At 38.1% G+C, this 22,125-nt stretch overlaps 1 protein-coding gene and 1 pseudogene across 2 annotated transcripts in view; one reads left to right on the plus strand and one right to left on the minus strand.

The window, feature by feature from the left end:
* LOC138435178 (transmembrane protein 225B-like) overlaps positions 1–10,445 on the plus strand; it is a 73,796-nt pseudogene extending 63,351 nt beyond the window's left edge.
* Positions 1–22,125, minus strand: part of EXOC6B (exocyst complex component 6B) — a 726,749-nt gene that overhangs the window by 703,656 nt on the left and 968 nt on the right. The gene's annotated exons all lie outside the window — the stretch shown is intronic.

The raw sequence follows: 22,125 nt of genomic DNA on the forward strand, positions 1-22,125 counted from the left end.
AAGGAGAAATAGACAATTCCACAATTATAATTAAGAGACTTCAATACCCCTCTCTCAACAATTAAGAGAAATAGAATATCAGCACGGATATAGAAAAACACAAATTAATCAAAATCTAATGAACATTTATAAAATACTCTGCCCAACAGAATGGGCCTCCCAGGTGGCGCAATGGTAAAGAAGCCAATGCAGGAGACGCGAGAGACGCAGGTTCGATCCCTGGGTAAGGAAGATCCCCTGGAGCAGGAAATGGCTACCTGCTCCGGTTGCTGAGTGTAGCATTTTAATAGCACCATCTTTTAGGACTGATGCTGAAGCTGAAGCTCCAAACACTTTGGCCACCTGATGTGAAGAGCCAACTCACTGGAAAAGACCCTGATTCTGAAAAAGACTGAAGGCAGGAGGAGAAGGGGACGACAGAGGGAGAGATGGTTGGATGGCATCACTGACTCAATGGTCATGAGTTCAAGCAAACTCCAGAAGACAGCGAAGGACAAGGAAGCCTGGCGTGGTGCAGTCCATGGGGTCACAAAGAGCTGGGCATGACTGAGTGACTGAACAACAACCCGCTCCAGTATTCTTGCCTGGAAAATTCCATGGACAGAGGAGCCTGGTTTGCTAAACAGTCCATGGGGTGGCAAAGAGTTGATCATAACTGAGCATACACACACTCAACAAAATACACATTCTTTTCAAAAGTTTATAGAACATATATCAAGAAAGACCATATAGTCCATAACACAAATCTCAACAAATTCAAAAGACCTGAAATCAATACAGTATCTTCTCCAACCACAATAGAATCAACCTAGAAATTGATAACAGGAAATATTCAAATCCTCAGATACTAAACAACACACTTCTAAATAATTCATGGGTCAAACAGGAAGTCTAAAGGGAAATCAAAAATGAACTAAATGAAAATACAACATATAAAAATTTGTAGGCCACAGGTAAAGCAGAGCTGAGCTATTTATAGCACCAGAGATAATTTATAGTATTATAAATATAGAGATTGGTAGCACTAGAGATGGGCTTACCAGGTGGTGCTAGTGGTAAAGAATCTGCCTGCAGGAGGTGCCAGAGATGCAGGTTCAATCCCTGGGTTGGGAAGATATCCTAGAAAAGCAAATGGCAACCCACTCCAGTATTCGTGCCTGTAAAACTCCAAGGACAGAGGAACCTGGCAGGCTATAGTCCATGGGGTCCCAAAGAGTCAGACACAACTGAGCAACTGAGCGCACACAGCATGAGAGACAGTTTATAGCATTAGAAAAAAAGGAAAAATCTCAAACCGTTATTTGAAGCTGCTACAAGAGCAAAAACAAAAGACAAACAGTAGGAAGTAAATAGTAAAGATGCAAGCAGAAATCAATACAAAAGAAAATAGAAAAACAATACAGAAAATCAATGGAATCAATGAAATCAATGAAAAAATGATTCTCTGAAGACACCAACAAAATCAACAGATATCTAACAAGTTATCAAGATAAGGAATAAAACCACAGATATCACTATATACCCTGTAGCCATCAAAGGATAATAAAAGAGAACTATAAACTCTTTTGACATAAATTTGATAACGTAGATGAAACAAACCAAGTCTTCAAAAATCACAAATTATCACAATTTACCCACTAGAAAACAGTAATTCAGCCCTACAACTATGAAGGAAACTCAATTAGTAATCAGTTCAGTTCAGTCACTCAGTAGTGTCCAACTCTTTGTGACCCCATGGACTGTAGCACGCCAGGCCTTCCTGTCCATCACCAGCTCCCGGAGCTTGTTCAAAGTCATGTCCATCGATTTGTTGTTTAGTCACTAACTCATATCTGACTCTTTTTGCAACCCCATGGACTGTAGCCCTACTGTCCTTGGGATTTCTAAGACAAGAATACTGGAGTGGGTTGCCATTTCCTGTCTGAGGCACCAGGAAAGCCTCTCTGGATCGTGGAATCAAACCCGCACCTCCTACACTGAATTTTTCACCACTGAGCTACCAGGGAAGCCCAGAATTTGTAATATTGATATAAGATCTCCCAAAAAATAAGTCTCCAGGCCTAGATAGTTTAATTGGAGAATTCTACAAAATGCTTAAAGCAGAATTAATCTAATTATGAATTAATTCTAAAGCCTCTTCTTGAAAACAGAAGAGAGAAGAAACACCTTCTAATTAACTTTTCTGAAACTATGCTATCAACAAAATCAAGATAACAAAAAATAAATAAAACTGCATATCAATATCCCCCATAAATATAAACATAAAAATCCTTAAGAAAAAATAGACAAGTAGGTATATAAAAAGGAACATATACAATGACTAAGTTAGGTTTATTTCAGGAAGGCAGGTTCATTCAGCATTCAAAATTAATCAATGTAATCCAAAAGACTAAAGAAGAAAAACCACATGATCATATCAATCAATGAAATAAAAGCACTGGACAAAATTCAACACTTTTTCAAGATTAAAAACTCTCAGCAAACAGGAATATAAGGAAACTTCCTCAACTTGATAAAGAGTATCTGCAAAAAATCATATTAACTTAAACACTATACTTGGGGGAAGACACTGAATCCTCTCTAAGACTGGGAACAAGACAAAGATGTTCACATTTGCTGGTCTCATTCAGCATAGTCCTGTCCAGTCCTGGACAGTCCTGACAGCATAGTTCTAGATAGTGAAAAAAAAAGTTAAAAAGAGTACAGATTAGAAAGAAAAAATAAAACTGTCCATATTGCACGTGACATTATTATCCACATAGAAAATTCCAAGGAATCTACAAAAAAGGTCCTAGAATAATAAAGAAAGTTTTAAAGATATAAGGTAAACATCCAAAAATTAATTATATTTCTACATGTTAGCAATGAACATAATGACACTAAAATTAAAAATACCGTTTATAATCACTTTTTAAAAAAGAAATACTGAAGTGTAAATCTAACAAAATATAGGCTGAGTTTATTTGCAAAAAATTACACAATGGTGATGAAAAGAGAGCTACACAAATTGAAAGACATACCATGTCTGCGACTGGAAGACTCATGAAGTAAAGATGTCCATTCTCCACAAACTGATAACAGATTTAATGCAACTCCTATCAAGATCTCAGCAAATTACTTTCATAGATGTAGACAAAATTATTCTAAAATTTATTTGGAAAGGCAAAGGAAATAAATGAACTAAAACTATTTTGATTAAAAAAAGATTAAAGTGGGAGGAATCAGTCTACCCATTATCAAGACTTATTCTATTTAGTTACGGTAACCAAGACTATGATACTGACGGAGGGACAGACATATAGATCAACAGAAAAATGAGGCCCCAGAATACACAAGTGGCTTTTGACAAAGATGCAAAAGTAGTTCATTAGAGGAAAAAGAGCCTTTTCAATAAAAGGAGGTAGAACAACAGGATATCCATGGTGGGTTGCGGGGAGAGGAGAGGAGGAGAGAGAGAAAGAAATTTTGAAGTCTCACTCCTTATACAAAAACTACAGAATTACAAAAATTAACTCAAAATGAATCACAGGCTTTATATTTGAGTAAAACTATAAACTTTTAGGATTAAAAAATAACACGGGAAAATCCTCAAGATCTAGGGCTAGGCAAATAGCTCTCAGAATTGACACCAAAAATATGTTCTATATGAGAAAGAAATGGTAACTTGAACTTCATCAAAATAAAAAACTTCTGATCTGCAACAGACTCTGTTAAGAGGGTGAAAAGACAAGTCACAGAGTGGTAGAAAATGTCTATAAATTACACATACAATAAAGGACTAGTATCTAGGATATATAGTTTTCAAAACTCAACAATTTAAAAAATCTAATTAGAAACTGGGCAAAACACACAAAGAGGCAATTCAACAAAGTATATGCACATATGGCAAACATGCACACGACAAGATACTCAGCATCATTAGCAGTTAGAAAAATGCAAATTAAAACCACAATGCAATATTACTACACTCATATCAGAATGGCTAAAACAAAAAATAGTGATACCAAATGCTAGCAAGGATCTGGAAAAATGGAACCCACCTACATTGCTGGTGGGGATGTAAAATGGTACCACCACTTTAGAAAACAAGTTTAGTAGTTCTTCAAAAGGTTAAACATAGAGTTACTGTATGACCAGCAATTCCACTACCAGTTATACACCCCAAAGAAGTGAAAATGTGTGTTCAACCAAAACGCAAAACCTTTACAGATGTATTTATAGCAGTTTCATTTTAATAACCAAAAACTGTAAACAAGCCAGATGTCCTTTAATGGGTAAATGATTAAACAACTGTGGTACCATGGAATACTGCTCTGCAATAAAAAGGGACAAACTTGATATAACACATCAATTTGGATACAATCTCCAGGAAATTATACTGAGTAAAGCCAATTTCAAAATGTTACATTCTGTATGGTTCCATTTATATAACATTCTTGAGATGACAAAATTATAGAAATAGAGAAGAGTTTACTGGCTGTCAGGGATTAAAGAGCATATAGGGACAAAAGGAAAACAGGGATGCTTGTGATGGTGGAAATGTTCTGTACTTTGACTGTAAAAATGCCAGTATCTTGCTCCTGATATATTGTGCTACAGTTTTTCAAGATGCTACTAGTGGAGGAAAGTGTGTAGAAGGTACAGGGGATCTCTGTATAATTTCTTAGAACTGAATCCCCAATTATCTCAAAACAAAAAGTTACCTTTTTAAAAATGCAAATAATAAATGTATAGAGTCAGATCCACATTTACCATTTAAAATGCTTCCAATAGCCTATTTTACTCTAGATTTCCAGAGCTCTTCTCATTCCATTTTCCTCTTTCTTTTGCTACTCCAATGCCAAAAGATCTTTGTTGTACACTTCTCCCTTATAAATGTCAAGTAATTCTTTTACCTCATCAAAAACAAAATGTTTGGCGAGCGCCTTTATTTCTTTTTTTTAACGTATTATACAAACACGTCTTTCTCAGCATCAAACTCCATACCAAAAACGTTTCATAACATGGATTCAGTCAAGCTCAATGTCTGCTGTTTTTGTTCATCCCTGTGTGCGTGCTCAGCTGCTTCAGTCGTGTCAAACTTTGTGGCCCTATGGACTGTAGCCCACTAGGCTCCTCAGACCATGGGATTCTCCAGGCAAGAATGCTAGAGTAGTTGCCATGCCCTCCGCCAGGGGATCTTCCCGACCCACAAATCGAACCAGCATCTCCTGCATTGTAGGCATATTCTTTACTGCTGAGCCACCAGGGAAGCCCTTATTCGTTCATATTTCTCAGTAAGATCATATTTCATATCAGTACCCTTAAAATTTTATTGTTTGCTGGCACCAGAGCTTCCCCAGAAAGTGAAAGTTAGTTGCATTGTGATGATTCTTGCTTGCTTTGATGTTTCACAGGAAGCAGAAGAGAGATACAAAAAGCAAGCACAAATATAATGAAAGAAACAAAGCCAAAATTTGCAAAGGAGAAAAACATTAAAAAGCATTTTTCAAACATACAGATATTGAGAATAAGAGCAAAGTCTTGGACAAGAAATAAGATGTCAGTGCTTCACTAAACAAAATTACAGTGCCAAAAGATGCAGCTTCATCCCAGTCTGTCATGTTCCAAGTGCATAAAAACACAATCAAAACTGAAAGTCTGTGTTGCTCCACAGCTTTTTATTCAAAAATAATTATAGCAAAAGAGCCTCACTTTAATCCAAATTATCGCTTTTCGTAAATGGCCTATCACAAAAGAATATTTATCCAGCTTCCTAAACACTCAGTCAGTCAGTTCAGTCGCTCAGTCGTGTCCAATTCTTTGCAACCCCATGAATCGCAGCACACCAGGCCTCCCTGTCCATCACCAACTCCCAGAGTTCACTCAGACTCACATTCATCAAGTCAGTGATGCCATCCAGCCAGCTCATCCTCGGTCGTCCCCTTCTCCCCCTGCCCCCAATCCCTCCCAGCATCAGAGTCTTTTCCAATGAGTCAACTCTTCACATGAGGTGGCCAAAATACTGGAGTTTCAGCTTTGGCATCGTTCCTTCCAAAGAAATCCCAGGGCTGACCTCCTTCAGAATAGACTGGTTGGATCTCCTTGCAGTCCAAGGGACTCTCAAGAGTCTTCTCCAACACTACAGTTCAAAAGCATCAATTCTTCAGCGCTCTGCCTTCTTCACAGTCCAACTCTCACATCCATACATGACCACAGGAAAAACCATAGCCTTGACTAGACAGACCTTTGTTGGCAAAGTAATGTCTCTGCTTTTGAAGATACTATCGAGATTGGTCATAACTTTTCTTCCAAGGAGTAAGCATCTTTTAATTTCATGGCTGCAGTCACCATCTGCAGTGATTTTAGAGCCCCAAAAAATAAAGTCTGACACTGTTTCTACTGTTTCCCCATCTATTTCCCATGAAGTGATGGGACCAGATGCCATGATCTTTGTTTTCTGAATGTTGAGCTTTAAGCCAACTTTTTCACTCTCCTCTTTCACTTTTATCAAGAGGCTTTTTAGCTCCTCTTCACTTTCTGCCATCAGGGTGGTGTCATCTGCATATCTGAGGTTACTGATATTTCTCCCAGCAATCTTGATTCCAGCTTGTGCTTCTTCCAGCCAGGCTTCAGCAATACGTGAACCATGAACTCCCAAATGTTCAAGCTGGTTTTAGAAAAGGCAGAGGAACCAGAGATCAAACTGCCAACATCCGCTGGGTCATGGAAAAAGCAAGAGAGTTCCAGAAAAACATCTATTTCTGCTTTATTGACTATGCCAACGCCTTTGACTGTGTGGATCACAAGAAACTGTGGAAAATTCTGAAAGAGATGGGAATACCTGACCACCTGACCTGCCTCTTGAGAAACCTATATGCAGGTCAGGAAGCAACAGTTAGAACTGCACATGGAACAATAGACTGGTTCCAAATAGGAAAAGGAGTACGTCAAGGCTGTATATTGTCACCCTGCTTATTTAACTTCTATGCAGAGTACATCATGAGAAACACTGGGCTGGAAGAAGCACAAGCTGGAATCAAGATGGCTGGGAGAAATATCAATAACCTGAGATATCCTAAACACTGGAAACATCTAAATACTCAAAAAATTATAGAACTACTCTTTTTAAAAGTCTGTTATTACAGTCATTGTTTTTGCTTTTGCTTTTATCTAGTCTGATTATCAAATTACCGTATAACTGAAGGTAAATTCATTATAGTACAAGATACATGTCAATGAAATGATCATCAACTCTCTGAATGGAGGACTAAAGTCCACTGGTTAAGATTTCACTTTCCAATTCCAGGGGTGCAGGTTCATTCCCTTATGGGGAAGCTAAGATCCCACATGCCTCACAACCAAAAAACCAGAACATAAACAACGAAAGCAACATTATAACAAATTCAATAAAGACTTTAGAAATGGTGCCTACCCAAAAAAAAAAAAAAAAACTTAAAAAAAAAGAAAAAAAAAACTGAATGGGAGGCATGTATTAACAGAGTCCTAGTCCATATGTATCATCACAAATCACATCAAGGTAATCTAGCTGGTTGTACTGTGATAGTTCTTGCTTACTTAGATGTTTAACTGGGCAATGCATGTTTTTCAAAGTTCTAAATCACAGTTATGCAAATACACATTACATGGTTAAATTTATTCTATCAATCACTGTGCTCTTGAGACTTATACATCTCAGTTTTTTAATTATAAATCTAGAATAGGTTCAACAGTACATGAACCGTGAACGTCCAGATGTTCAAGCTGGATTTAGAAAAGGCAGAGGAACCGGAGATCAAATTGACAACACCTGCTGGATCATCAGAAAAGCAAGAGAGATCCTGAAAAACACCTACTTCTACACCAAAGCCTTTGACTGTGTGGATCACAACAAACTGTGGAAAATTCTTCAGGAGATGGGAATACCAGACCACCTGACATGCCTCTTGAGAAATCTGTATGCAGGTCAGGAAGCAACAGTTAAAACTGGACATGGAAAAACAGACTGGTTCCAAATCAGGAAAGGAGTACATCAAGGCTATATATTGTCACGTTGCTTATTTAACTTATACACAGAGCACATTATGCGAAATGCTGGGTTGGATGAAGCACAAGCTGGAATCAAGATTGCCAGGAGAAATATCAGTAACCTCAGGTATGCAGATGACACCACCCTGATGGCAGAAAGCAAAGAAGAACTAAAAAGCCTCTTGATGAAAGTAAAAGAGGAGAGTGAAAAAGTTGGCTTAAAGCTCAACATTCAGAAAACTAAGATCATGGCATCCAGTCCCATCACTTCATGGCAAATAGATGGGGAACAATGGAAACAGTGACAGACTTTATTTTGGGGGGCTCCAAAATCACTGCAGATGGTGACTGCAGCCATGAAATTAAAAGACGCTTGCTCCTTGGAAGAAAAGTTATGACCAACCTAGACAGCATAGTAAAAAGCAGAGACATTACTTTGCCAACAAAGGTCCATCTAGTCAAAGCTATGGGTTTTCCAGTAGTCATGTATGGATGTGAGAGCCAGACTATAAAGAAAGCTGAGCGCTGAATAACTGATGCTCTTGAACTGTGATGTTGGAGAAGACTCTTGAGAGTCCCTTGGGCTGCAAGGAGATCAAACCAGTCCATCCTAAAGGAAATTAGTCCTGAATATTCATTGGAATGACTGATGCTGAAACTGAAACTCCCAGTACTTTGGCCACCTGATGTGAAGAAATGACTCACTGGAAAAGACCCTGATGCTGGGAAAGGTTGAAGGCAGGAGGAGAGGGGACAACAGAGGATGAGATAGTTGGATCACATCACCAACTCTATGGACATGAGTTTGAGTAAGCTCAAGGAGTTGGTGATGGACAGGAAGGCCTGGCTTGCTACAGTCCATGGGGTCTCAAAGAGTCGGACACAACTGAGGAACTGAACTGAACTGAGAATAAGTTAGGTTCCAGACATTGTAGGTAAATAACCTCCATTAATTAATAGCGCATACCTTTTCCTGAGAGTATATTCTAAGTTACACAACTTAAGATAAAATATCTATGATTACTTTATTTGCTGGCAATTTTTTAAATGGCCAAGGTGAGTTCGTCTTTTTCAACGCCAAATTTAAGACTATTAGGAATAAAATTATTATGGCTTTAACAGCATTTGTCATTCTAGAACACAACCCAAATAACTTGCAAAGACCTTTGGCCCTATCCTTAAGTACTCTCTCTCACTGTTTTTCTTTTGAAGGAATAAAGTGGCTTATTCAGGTTCTTCAACTTTCATAAAAATATTCCAACCCACAGATGGTTTACTTTTAAAGCACATGTGGGTCTTACTTAACTAAGAACACAGGCAAGTGATACATTCAGAAAGAAAGGCAAGTATATATATGTATAATCTTGAACTCATTGATAATTGTCATTGTCAAAAACCTTGACTACTAAAAGCAGTACTTAGGGAGAATTAACTAACGTACATGCAATGCATACACTCTTCTAGATTAGAAGTTATGAAGACTGGTCACAAGCATTTTACTAAGGAAAGGGTGTATAGCATTCAAAGATTCTCAAAGTGATCAATCACCAAAAAAAAAGGAGGTAAGTGCAGAACTCTCACTGTAGGTATTATCAAATCTATGCCTTGATTCAGGCAAGACAGGCAGACACCTGCATTCCCTTGACTCCCTGCTTGCGCTTTGGTTATGCCATGTTTTCACTAGACGACAATGTAAGAAGCAGCCTGTCACATATTGCTGGTTTACTGTACGGATATTAAAGCTACATTACACAGGGTCTTCTTTGTGAGGACACATGGTATAAACAGCTCTCTGGTCTTACTCAGAACCAAGAATAGCTGTGCTTCTCCAAAGTAACTACTTTTGGTTGGTTTCCATCTTCCCCTTCTAGGTGCAGCTGGTGGACGAGGAGTCCCAGGAAGTGTTCTTCAGTGGCCTGTTTGAGAACCGCTTCCATATCAAGTGCTGCAAGCCTCGACCCTTATCCATTTACGTCATCCTCGGCCAAGTCTCCCTGCTGTCCGCCATTGTCTTGTCTTTCCTCACCACTTTCATCATGGTGTCCTTTGCATCTCAGCTCTTTCCGAGGACCCAGAAGCACAATTCTGTGTCAGCCTTCATCAGTTTCCTCACAGGGCCTTGTGCCTTCCTGGCCTTGTTGCTGCACACCCTGGAGATTCAGAGTCTGCGGATGAAGCCCAGCCCCCCTCAGTTCTCCATACAGTGGCCTTACTACATCCTGGGCTTCAGCATCCTTCTGTTCACGGTGGCTGGTGCCATCTGCCTCATCCAAGAAATAGACTGCCCTAGATGCCATCTGTTGCCCATTTCCCAGAGTACTGAGGACACCCAAAAGATCTCATACCTGGAAAACCTGGATAGTCTGGGAGGATAACTGAGCTCCACACAGAAGGAGACGCTGCTGAAGGAAGAAACTATTATCTAGACCCAGACAGTCTGTGCCTTGCCCTTCGTCAAGTGCACACGGGTCAGTGTGTCTGGCTCTTCAGCCTCCACCAGTCTCTGCCGCTTCTGATGAGGCTCTTGAGTGTCAAGTCAACCTCTCCCTTCCCCCTACTCACAGTGATTCTATCCTGCGTGTGTTTGATATTTGTTAAACGTTTTTTGAATTCTTTAAAAAAAAAAAGGAACTACTTTTTAATTTTACATCATAACTCAAACAACGAAGCATATCTCATTTTTGCACTAGCTGCTGGAAACCCTAGAGCCAAACCGATGGCTACTTTAACAAACCTAATCTTTTCACAGCTCTCTCTTGACTTCATATTCTTTCCTACCTTTGCTTTCCCTTGCCCTAATTTGCTCACCACCGTTGACTGTATCTACTATGTGTATTTTTGTAAATCATATATATTTTTGAAAACCATCTAATTCCTCTCTACAACAAGGCAGGGGGAAAATCAGAGAAAAAGAGAGGGAAGGGGCGAACAGTCAACTGTCAACCAGAATAAGAGGGGAAGGAGATTGAGAATAACCACAAAACAAAGTTAAAACAAAATTAATCACCCTTCAAAAAAATCAGTCAAAACGTAAAGGAAATATTAATGCTAAGCTACCTGCAATTTGAAAGAAAACATTTAGCATCCTTAGGATAGCTGTAAATGTAAAATACAACATAACTATAACTTACAAATTTACATCACAAATTCCTTTTTAAAATAGCCAAAATATTAAAATATGTCATTATCATTTTCTAGTTCTTAGCTGACCTCTACTTATTTCAAATATTTGAACAAAGTTCATGCAACATCAGTTAGTCAGCAAACTGTCTTCTTTGTTTTCTATTACATACTCCAGCAGATACTACAACACTACAAAAAAAAAAAAAGAGCTTTACTGTTTTTTCTCATAGCCTTAGCAGGTTATTTCTAAAACATAAGTTATTAGTCACAACAGGGCACAAGTGTTTAAGACCAGCTCTGTTTTTAACTCACTTTTTACTAACTCATCCCCACTTATTATTTTTGGTATTTCCTCCAAGCAAATATTAAATATCATAGATGCTCAGCATCTCAACCTAGATTCATACGTTTCATAGGGAAGCTATTCACCAATTTAATTTCTTCAGGCTATTTTCAGCAGAAAGCTGAAACCCTGTGTGTGATTAAATCAATTATTACATCATTAGTAAATGCTAAAAGCTATCAAATCCAATGATGGAAAGAATAAAAATATTATTTCCCTCAATGACATAAAAATATTCATATTTCAAACTATATTCGTATTTTAAACTACATATATCATATTTCAAACTAAAGCAAAATCATAAATGTCATCTAAAATTCTAAACTGCTTCCAAAATAACTGTCCTTCTAAATAAATGTCCATACTAACAACTGTCCTCAATAATTTTTTGCAACTAATTCATAGACAAATTATGCAGATGCTGGAAATTATGTAAACATTTTAATATATAACATAACATTTTAAAGTAAAGAATTTATTAAAATGTTGACATACATTCATCATTTTACCTAGCAATCCCACTTCTGAAAATAGATCCTACAGATACAGTACAATGTATACAATAAGAAATGACAGATATTCAAGGTTATTCACAGTTGTATCATTTTGTCCAACAGAAGACTGGAAATACCCAAATATACAGAAATAGGGGGCTGGATGAATAAACCATAATATTGTCACATTATGTAGCTGTAAAAAAGAATAAGGAAAATCTCTACATACTGATATGGACAGATCTCCAAAATATATTGGAGATATATATATATTGATTAAAAAATACAAAAACTATAAGACACTAAACTACATAACTGTATATACAGTATATTATTTATTATATAAAAGGGGAGGAGAAAATAAAATCATATATGCCTCTATTTGTAATAAAATACAATGGAAGAATAAACAACAAACTAATAAAACAAAGAGAGGGAATAGGAAACATACTAGATTTATGGTTCATATCTTTTTCTTTGCACTTTTTAAATATTTCTAACCCAGAGAAATAATTTACCTATTCATTTTTTTATTTTCAGAATTATACTAGGTAAAACTTCCACATGAGTTTTACCAGCATCACATATTTGATCTGATGATTCCTAATAAACTCTTCAAATTCAATATAGGAATGATTGCCAAATGTTACTCTCCCATTTAATTTCTGTATGTGACTACTAATTTTTCTATGGCTTGAATCTAATTGATCAGATAACACACTAGAATAACCTTCCACTGGAAAAGCTGCAATGAAAATTTGTTTTTAGCTCAAATAAAATCAAAGTTGGAACCCACTGCTGATAGAACCAAACCAACACTGTCTTACCAGCTACACGGCTTTGTTCATTTTTCCAATTTGCCTGACAATTCAATGCAGTTACTAAAATAAAACCTAACATTATCAAACTACAAAAAAATTCATTATCCTACTTCATACTGTACAGAAAGCTTTTAATGACCCAGATAACCATAGTGGTGCACTCACCTAGAGCCAGACATCCTGGAGTGTGAAGTCAAGTGGGCCTAAGGAAGCATCACTATGAACAAAGCTAGTGGAAGTGATGGAATTCCAGCTGAGCTATTTCAAATCCTAAAAGATGATGCTGTGAAAATGCTGTACTCAACACACCAGCAAATGTGGAAAACTCAGCAGTGGCCACAGGACTGGAAAAGGTCAGTTTTCATTCCAATCCCAAAGCAAAGACAAATTAAAGGGCCTCTGATGAAGGTCAAAGAGGAAAGAGTGAAAAAGCTGGCTTGAAACTCAACATTCAAAAACTGAAGATCATGGCATCCGGTCCCATCACTTCATGGCAAATAAATGGAGAAAATGTGGAAACAGTGTCAGATTTCGTTTTCTTGGGCTCTAAAATCACACATATGGTGACCGCAGCCACGAAATTAAAAGACACTTGCTCCTGGAGGAAAAGTTACGACAAACCCAGACAATGTATTAAAAAGCAGAGACATCACTTTGCTGATAAAGGTCCATATAGTTATAGCTACGGTTTTTCCAGTGGTCATGTATGGATGTGAGAGTTGGACCATAAAGAAGACTGAGCACTGAACAATTGATGCTTTTGAACTGTGGTGTTGGAGAAGACTCTTGAGAGTCCCTTGGACTGCAAGGAGATCCAACCAGTCAATCCTAAAGGAAATCAACCTGAATATTCATTGAAAGAACTGATGCTGAAGCTGAAGCTCCAATACTTTGGCCACCTGATGTGAAGAGCTGACTCATTGGAAAAGACCCTGATGCTGCAAAAAAATTGAGAGCAAGAGGAGAAGTGAGGCAACAGAGGACAAGATGGTTGGATGGCATCACGGACTCAATGAACATGAGTTCAAGCAAACTCAGGGAGATAGTGAAGGACAGGGAAGCCTGGCATGCTGCAGTTCATGGGGTCACAAAGAGTCAAACTCAACTTAGTGACTGAACAATTCCATAGTGTAACTGAAACTTATTTCTATCCCCTTTTTCCCAAATCTATAAATATTTTAACTTAGAAAATAACATTTTACTCAAGAGTTATACTTAAATTTGAAAATTTTTAACAACACTGCAAAAATACTGAAGAATGACAGGCATTAGAGGTCAATTACTTTAGGTTATACTTTCAATGAAGAGAAGAAGAAACTCTAAAATTATATGTAATTCCAAAAAATAAAATCTTCTGATATGTCAAGGTTTTCAAGATTTTCAGCAATTTTGTTTTTTCTCAAAAGCCTGAAGTGAAGTGAAGTCGTTCAGTCATGTCCAACTCTTTGCGACCCCACGGACTGTAGCCTACTACGCTCCTCCGTCCATGGAATTTTCCAGGCAAGAGTAATGGAGTGGGGTGTCATTTTCTTCTCCAGCTCAAAAGCCTGCTACTGCTAAGTCACTTCAGTTATGTCCAACTCTGTGCGACCCCAAAGACGGCAGCCCACCAGGCTCTCCCATCCCTGGGATTCTCCAGGCAAGAACACTGGAGTGGGTTGCCATTTCCTTCTCCAATGCATGCAAGTGAAAGGTGAAAGTGAAGTCGCTCAGTCGTATCCAACTCTTAGCGACCCCATGGACTGCAGCTTTCCAGGCTCCTCCGTCCATAGGATTTTCCAGGCAAGAATACTGGAGTGGGATGCCATTGCCTCCTCCGTCAAAAGCCTAGTCATACTTTTTTAAAGACAGTCAATCCGCAAATCAGTTAATTAATCTCCCAGATAATTAACAGCTCATGGTACAATTATTTTATTCTATTCATTAAACAAATATTTATTGAGCACCAGCTGTTTGCCAGGCCCTCTCTTAGGTTCCCAGGATACAGTAGAAAACAAAAGGAACAGAATTCCTCCCCTCCTGGGATACAAATTCCAACAGAGGAGACAATCAAAAATATATGTCAGGCAGAAGTGCTATGAAGAAAAATAAAGTTCCTTCCCCTTTATTCTCTATTCCAACAAATGGCACCACCATTATTCACCCATTTACTTAGGCCAAGAGCCTTGGAATCATGCTTCGTTCCTCTCTTTCTTTAACCCCCTTAAGTAATCCCAAAAGTGTGACTTTGTTTTCAAAATAATATTTTAAATCCAACTACTTCTCATCACCTTCTCCCCAATAGCTTACTGCATGCTACAACCATCTCTTAGCTCTTATAATTCCAAATATCCCTTGACTGGTTAAAGCTTCCCTGATAGCTCAGATGGTAAAGAATCCACCTGCAATTCAGCAGACCCTGGTCCCATTCCAATGCAGGAGACTTCCCAGTTCTTCCCATCGGGAAGATCTCCTAAAGAAAAAGGGATAGGCTACCCACTCCATTATTCTCGGGCTTCCCTTGTGGCTCAGCTGGTAAAGAATCCACCTGCAATGCAAGAGATCAGAGTTCAATTCCTGGGTTGGGGAAATCCCCTGGAGAACAGAAAGGCTACCCAATCCAGTATTCTGGCCTAGAAAATTCCATGGACAGTACATGGGGTCTCAAAGAGTCGGACACGACTGAACGACTTTCACTTTTCTTTCACTTTCTTGACTGGTTTTCCTGTTTCTTCTCTTACTCCAATCCCCATATAGCAGCCAGAATGTTCTTTGTTTAACTTAAGTTAGTGCATGTCACTTCCCTGCTCAATGCTCTTCTGTACCTCGACATGACACTTAGAAATAAAAACAGTCTCTTTCTTAGTCTATGCTATCTGGACCCTCACTGGTTTCCTACCATCACCTCCCACTATGCTTCTCCTGAGGGTCTTCATACTGTGCCTGCTGTCTGGAAGAGATATATGGCTTGCTCCTTCAAACAACTTTTTATAAACACCTAGTCAGAAACAATATCCCATCATATGTAACATAACCACTAAACAGCACTATTACTTTATGTGCCTCTGTGTTTGTTTATTCTGTAAGCGCTCTAGTAGAATGCATGGCCCAAAAGGGCAAGGACATATCTATTGTGTTCTCTATTATAACCCAGAGTCCAGAAGAATACCAGGCACACAAAAGTTGTTTCATAAATATCTGTTGAATAAATGAATAAATTAATTCATGAATGAAACCACTAAAATAATAGATATATAACAATGTATAAAACTGTTACCTGAAAAAGCAACATATAACATGATACTATTCTTCTAATATAATAAAATTAATATGGAAAAAGTTTGAAAGAAACATACAAAAATAAGAGTTGTGACAGGGTGGTAGGATTAAGTTTGTTGTTGTCTGTTTCTTCTTTTTAAAAGTCACTACATTACAGTTATAAATTATTTAAAAAATGTTTTTTTAAAAGGTTCAGTTCAGTTCAGTCACTCAGTCGTGTCCAACTCTTTGCGACCCCCCTGGAGTTTACCCAAACTCATGTCCATTGTGTCAGTGATGCCATCCAACCATCTCATCCTCTGTCATCCCCTTCTCCTCCTGCCCCCAATCCCTCCCCAGCATCAGGGTCTTTTCCAATGAGTCAACTCTTCACATCAGATGGCCAAAGTATTAGAGTTTCAGCTTCAGCATCAGTCCTTTCAACGAACACCCAGGACTGATCTCCTTTAGGATGGACCGGTGGGATCTCCTTGCAGCCCAAGGGACTCTCAAGAGTCTTCTCCAACACCACAGTTCAAAAGCATCAATTCTTCAGCACTCAGCTTTCTTTATAGTCAAACTCTCACATCCATACATGACTACTGGAAAAACCATAGCCTTGACTAGATGGACCTTTGTTGGCAAAGTAATGTCTCTGCTTTTTAATATACTATCTAGGTTGGCCATAACTTTCCTTCCAAGGAGTAAGCATCTTTTAATTTCATGGCTGCAATCACCATCTGCAGTGACTTTGGAGCCCAAAAAAATAAAGTCTGACAGTGTTTCCACTGTTTCCCCATCTGTCTCCCATGAATGGGTAGTTACTACTAAAAAAATAAACGATCAGAAATAGGAGATCATTTCTTTCCCCTCATTGATTGTCAAGGAGGGAGAATATCGGAGTCACCTAATCTGCTTTTATAAAATTGTTTCCTATCTCCTCCTCCATTCTCCAATCAATCTCAAAATAACCACTTCCAGGGTCTGATTATTGATGAATATTTTATCCCTCAGATATATGAATAGAAGGGGAAAAAAAAGTCAAGAATCACTCCAAACACAAAGTTTTGTAATTAACACTGGCTTGGTGGTAAAGAATCCCCCTGACAAGCAGGAGACACAGGTTCAGTCCCTGGCTGGGGAAGATCCCTTGGAGAAGGAAATGGCAACCCACTCTTGCCTGAGAAATTCCGTAGACAGAGGAGCCTGGCGGGCTACAGTCTATGGAGTCACAAAGAGTCGGACACGACTTAGCAACTAAACAACAACAATGAAACACCTAAGTCCTCATTACAAACTCAAGGGTAAAAGGCAGAATATGACTCACACTATCAGAGTTACTACTACCTAGCAGGTACCATGAAGAATGCTTTATCTCCTTTTTTTTAATACTGTTCCTGCAATGTAGGTGGTATCCCCATTTAAAGATGAAAAAAAATTGCCCACTCAGGTGGTAAGTTGCTTACAAAAATAATTAACTGCTTAAAGAGGTCCATACAGGGACCAATAACGAGAAAGTGTCAGCAACCAAGGATTATGATTATCTGGATTTTGTAAAACTTAGGTAATGGTGGAGAAGGCAAGGGCACCCCACTCCAGTGTTCTTGCCTAGAGAATCCCAGGGACAGGAGTCTGGTGGGCTGCAGTCTATGGGGTCGCACCGAGTCGGACACGACTGAAGCAACTTAGCAGCAGCAGGTAATGGGAGGCCAAAGGATGGAAAACAAAGTCATGTGGCCAAAGGCAGAGAAGCAGTAAGCGGGGAGGTCAGTTCGCCATATTTAATTATCAAATGACATCCAGCAAAAGAGCTTTTGAAAATATTCCCCATATTTGTTTTCTGGAAGAGGCAGTTTTATACACAGTTTGGGCTTCCCTGGTGGCTCAGCAGTGAAGAATCTGTCTGCAATGCAAGAGACATGGACAGGGACAGAGGAACCTGGTGGGTTAGGGTCACAAGAAAAGGTCACAACTTAGCAACTAAACCACCTCCACCACCAAATAAGCAAGAGAGAAAACTGTTGCTATACCAAAAATACAATTTTTTAACCACAGAATAAATAAAGCAAGCATCTAAAAGGAAATGCACCAGAACAACGGCAGCTATGTTACATTAGTACAAGTAATTCCTAATACAGCTTCCAAAATTTTTATAATGTTGACATAATTTTTAATGTTTTAATAGTGATAAAGATCAGAGGAGGGACGGGTGTTCAGGATGGGGAACCTGTGGCAGATTCATGTCGATGTATGGCAAAACCAATACAATATTGTAAAGTAATTTAAAAAAAAAGATCAAATAGATAATATTCTATCATTAATACCCTTTGTTAATCTTAAAACCTACCATTCCATATGGTAAGACAAGATTCGGTCCCTACAGTCAAGTGCTTTACTAGGATCAAATATAGCAATAATATCATTCTTACAACACCAGCCCCTTAGAAATGGAAGGCAGCAACTAAGCTAAAAAGAGGAAATCGTGAGCTGAAAACAATAGAGCAAACTTCTTCCCAGATGAGAACACGCAGCAAGGGAGGTGCAATAAACACAATGACAAGGTCTTGAAGGTTACACTGCTGCTACAAATAAAGAACATAAATTTCATGATAAAAAGACAAAATAAGTCAACCAGAAATATACCTGGATAAGAAAAAATGGCACTCAACAAATGATGCTGGGAAAACTGCACATCACCATGCAAAAGAATGAAATTGGACACCTTTCCTTATATGACAGACAAAAATTAACTCAAAATGGATCACAGAGCATGATGTAGAAATAAAGTTATACAACTCTTAGGAGCAAATCTTCATAATCTTGGGTTAAGCAAAGGTTACCTAGATACAACACCAAAAGCACAAGCAAAAAAATAAAAACTAGATACGCTGGCCTCATATCAAAATTTAAAACTTTCGTACAGCAGGTGATACTATCAAGAAAAATGAAAAAAACCACCCAAAAGAATGGAAAAAAGTATTTGCAAATCCTATTCCTGGTAGAAGATATATCCAGAATATATAAAGAACACTTATAACTCAACAATAAAAATAATCCAATTTAAAACTGAGCAAAGGAACTGAAGGCACTGCTCCAAAAAACATAATACACAAAACATAAAACATAAACAAATAACTATTAAGCACATGAAAAGATTAACCATTAGAGAAATGCAAATCAAAATGACAGTGAGATACAATTTCATATCCACTGGTATGGCTAAAATAAAAAAAGATAGCAACAAGTGCTGACAAGGATATGGAGAAACTAGAGCCCTTATACATTGCTAGTGGGACTAAAAAATAGTGCATGCATTTTGTTACAGAGTTTGGCAGCTCCTTAAAATGTTCTATGATTCCATTTATACAAAGTGAACAAAACAGGCAAACCCATGAAGACAGAAAGTAGTGACTGCCTGGGGAAGGGACAGAATGAAGACTGACTGCTAATGGGTATGGGGTTTCTTTCAGGGCTGATGAAAATGTTCTAAAATTAGATTGTGGTAACTGTTACACAATTCTGTGAATTCGATAAAAAAAAAAAAACATTGAATTGTACAGTTTCAATTGGTGAACTGTACAGTATATGAATATCTCAATAAAGCTACTGTTTTAAAGGCAAGGTATTTCACTGCTAAATTTTAAAATTTTTAAATCTGTTTTAAAATCTCAAATAACAATTAAAACAATATTAATTGCCAGTACCCAGAGAGCAAAGTGAGGAAACAGCTTATTTTGAATAAGTGATATGAAAGAAGACTAGAGATACATAGATGTGATTTGAAAAATGAGAATATAGAGCTATTGTTCATGAGTGATTTGTGACCAATATTCTGTGATCAATTTTTGCAATGTATTAGCAGCACAGTATTTTGTGATCAATTTCTGCAGTGCATTAGCACTACAAAGCAAGAATCAATATCATTTTAAAAACAAAACATGCCCTTACATCTAATGGGCCTCTTTCCTCATCTGCAAAATTAGGACTTGTAGCTAACAAAATAATTTTTGAGATGAAGACAGAGAAGAGATGGCTGCTTCCCCAAAAGAATCTTCTAGGCAACAGCCTCTGTATATATGGATAAGCTTGGGACTTTTAGAATTACAATAAATAAAGAAAGTCACTCCTTATGATAAACAGTAATCAACTAATACTGCAAGTACTATTTCAAGATTAAAATAAGGATAGTCATATAATGAAAAAGTCAAGCCATTGTGGCTCCTCAAACAAAAAGGGATAAAATTGGAAGAATAATTTGGTACCACAAATTATTATTATTTAATTCCTCTGCAGTTAGAACACCTATCTCAGGGACAAGTAAGAACCAAGAGCCTTAAAAATGCCTCAAAAGACAGAAGAAACAGGAAAGACTATGAAAAGGGATAGAGGCTGAGATTTACAGTTGAGGGTAATGGTAGGAAGAAGAGCCTATTGCCTTTAGCATACCTGTTTACTGACTGTGATGGAAAACCACGAGATAATGATTATGAACATGCACCCAGGGTTAAAGTATGAGATCTGAAACACCAAGTCTATGCATGTTGCTGCCTCTGCATGGGATACGGAAGAAAGATGAGATCATCTCCTATGAACACGGGCAGGAACAAGCTAGACTGAAGACAAAGACAGTGGATATTACTTGTATTGTAGGATGTTCACATGATTGAATCTTGGGTCTGATAGTTAAGATTTAGGGTTATCCATCAGAGACAGGACAATGCCAAAAATAAAAAGTCCCTGATAAAGAAAAAAGGGAGTCAACAACAGAAAATAAAACTAGTAGGATAGTGCAGTGGTTCTCAAAACTTTTCTTACCACGTCCCCTTAGGACAAAAGATCTCTACTTCATCTAGCCCCCAAAAAAAAAAATCACCACCTTCCAATGGAGTTCAGTGATAATGCAGCAAATTTTAGGGAAAATGGATAACATTTTAAACATAATGTATATATTCTTCAGTCAATATAATGGAAAATTACAGGCTAAAATTCAGCTGAACAAATATGCATTATTATTCAGTGGAGGGCTAACATAATAAATCACAACAAACTAAACTGATAACACTAAATTAAGTCATTTATCATATAAACCAAGAACAACAGCAACTGAAAACAACCAACTCAAGACAATATTAATGGTATTCTGATGAAAAATCCTTCCTAAAAACTCTGGTAATCCCAACTATTCCAGTGGGAGCTTTGCTTGGCTGCCAGCTATATAGCTCAGCAGCCAAATCTCTCAGTAGAATACTCAAACAGCATCCTCTGTAAGTCTAATAACATTTCGTTTTACAAAAACTAAATATTAATAACCAATAGTAATGTACATAGAATACCAGTAAGTAATCTTAGTTTTTATAAAAGTAAAGATAATGGAATAAGGGTCATTCACCTTTAAAAGCTCAAGAAAATATGAAAAGAGAGGAGTGTGACAGTCATGATCATACTGCAGTCAGGGACAAAAAGCAGACTACTGAGGATGGCCATGCCCCATGTCCAGGGATGGCACTGGGGGAACCGTGTGCCCTGGAGAAGGAAGCTGTGGAGGTGGAGATGAGAAGCAAAGTCCGCAGCCTGCCCCTCTTTCAACCACTTTCATGAGGCAACTTCTCCCCGTGAAAAACACAAGCAGTGAGTAATAATCTTTATGAAGGGAGGAATAGCGCCCCAAGACTGGACGAGGTGGGTAAGATCATTCTCTCTGTTGGCTGCATGGAGATCAGAAGGTGCCACAGGAAGGACGCTGTGTTGGTTCTAGGGCACTAATACACTGAGGGGAAAGAGAAAGGTAGTTTGCGCTTGGGTGAGTAATTAGCAGAAAGTACGGATAGATGGTGATCCCCAACTGAAGCAGAACAAGAGGGGTTAAGAATGCATACTCTGGATCCAGAATGCATGAGCAGGAATCGCGACTCCCCTGCTTTATGTTCCCTGTGACCTTGGGCAAGTCACTTAACCTCCTTGGGCTTCATCTGTAAAATGAGGGTAATAACAGTACCTACCTAATAGGGCTGTTTTGCGGTTTGAATAAGTTATACTTGTAAATCTCTTAATAAATGGCTTGCGCTGTACACAGTAAGTTGTAGCTAAGTTTGTTAAATAA

The sequence above is a fragment of the Ovis canadensis genome, chromosome 3 (assembly GCF_042477335.2).
Source record: "Ovis canadensis isolate MfBH-ARS-UI-01 breed Bighorn chromosome 3, ARS-UI_OviCan_v2, whole genome shotgun sequence".
NCBI lineage: Eukaryota > Metazoa > Chordata > Mammalia > Artiodactyla > Bovidae > Ovis > Ovis canadensis.